The sequence below is a fragment of the Pecten maximus genome, chromosome 11 (assembly GCF_902652985.1).
Source record: "Pecten maximus chromosome 11, xPecMax1.1, whole genome shotgun sequence".
Lineage (NCBI taxonomy): Eukaryota > Metazoa > Mollusca > Bivalvia > Pectinida > Pectinidae > Pecten > Pecten maximus.
The window spans coordinates 43,642,247-43,644,409 of record NC_047025.1 but is presented as its reverse complement, the minus strand read 5'-3'; positions in this window follow the sequence as shown (position 1 = coordinate 43,644,409).

Sequence of the window (2,163 nt, the reverse complement as noted above, 5' to 3'; positions counted from 1 at the left end):
GCTGTACAGGAACGCCGATACCTAGTTTATATACGGGTACGTCTGGTAAGTTTGACCATGGCTATACACCAAAGGATACGTGCAACCGTCATCAAGCTGAGGTCACGTGATATATAATAACAATGATACTATACGATGATTAATACATATTTGTGATAATTACTAAGAACATTAAACTGCCTGATATACTCTTTAATTTAGAATCAATTAACTTTGATTCTCTAAACATCTATAAATGATAAATATGTTGAATATCCCTTGCACTTAGTCTCGACTAGGATGAGCAAAGTGGTATTTTGGAATATATTTCTTTCTCAAGCGTATAACAGATTCATGTTCACATTTGAATATGTAATGTATTCATCACCAATATCTGATTTATACACCTACAAATTATCTCGTGACGAGGGATACCAAGCCATCGTCCTGACTCTACTGGAAGTTTAATATAAGAGGATCAAAATTTACAGATATTTTTCCTGTCTTTTTCTTTAAGCTCTATGCCAAATTGTGTCTTAAATATAGAATATGGTTGTCCTGTTGAAGAATTACCAATATCATGAAACCATTTATGTATAAACTGATTCCTCAATATACTTTTAACTAGACTCTTTATTTTATCTCTTGAAAAAGAACATATTGATGGATAGATTCAGACATAGTTTAAGGTATATTGAGATAAACTATCTTTAACGTATGGCAGCCATTTACACGACGTGGAGCCTGTTTCCTGTAAAGTATATATTAGTGTATACATGTTACTTGATAGTTTATTGGAGATTTTTAAGTAATGTCAAAACGTGATCACTTAATGTCAGTGTTTTAACAAAATTACAAATGACTTTTGGTAAAATGTTTGTATTTTCAAACCCCAATATTTAATATGCGTTGAACAAAACTGGAATGCAAATTAATAGAATCGAATAATTTCAATTGGAGGTCAACATGTAATATTTGGAAGTTATATGTTCCAAAGTTTCTTTTGAATAGCTAAAACTGACTTATGCTCTTAGCTTGCTTAGCAACATTTCAGCTTACATTAAAAAACTACCATTAAAATTAAAGAATATACCTAGATATATATATCTTTCAAGTATGTCTAGTTCTATAAAACACAATGTAAAATGGTAAATTTGTACACATTTCCGTTAGGAGAAGATTACAACTTTTGTTTTTCTTGTATTAAATTCTAGTTTCCATGTATAACAATATTGGTCAAATTAATTTAATAATTGATATAAATCACCTGGTGTTTCTGATAACAAAACTGTGTTCAACAAGATAAGTTTATAAATCATTGGGGTGAATTGAAAACAGAAAGGCGACACCCCACCCCAGTCCTAATCTGACTGTTCACATCCATTTTTATTTAACACATGATTTGGTATATTCATATAACCTTAAGCCTTTGGTGAACATGGAGTTTTATGCTGGGGGCTATTTAATTAAGCTATCCCCTGTACACACTTAGATGGGATGGAGCCTCGTCGCCCCTCCCGTTATACTGGTGGAACAGACCTGTCACCCCTCCCTTTATACTGGTGGTACAGACCTGTCAGCCCTCCCTTTATACTGGTGGTATAGACCTGTCACCCCTCCCTTTATACTGGTGGTACAGAGACCTGTCACCCCTCCCTTTATAATGGTGGTACATAAACCTGTCACCCCTCCCTTTATAATGGTCGTACAGAGACCTGTCAGCCCTCCCTTTATAATGGTGATACAGACCTGTCACCCCTCCCTTTATAATGGTGATACAGACCTGTCACCCCTCCCTTTATACTGGTGGTACATACCTGTCACCCCTCCCTTTATACTGGTGGTACAGATACCTGTCACCCTCCCTTTATACTGGTGATACAGACCTGACACCCCTCCCTTTATACTGGTGGTACATACCTGTCACCCCTCCCTTTATACTGGTGGTACAGACCTGACACCCCTCCCTTTATACTGGTGGTACATACCTGTTACCCTCCCTTTATACTGGTGGTACATACCTGTCACCCCTCCCTTTATACTGGTGGTACAGATACCTGTCACCCTCCCTTTATACTGGTGATACAGACCTGTCACCCCTCCCTTTATACTGGTGGTACAGATACCTGTCACCCTCCCTTTATACTGGTGATACAGACCTGACACACCTCCCTTTATACTGGT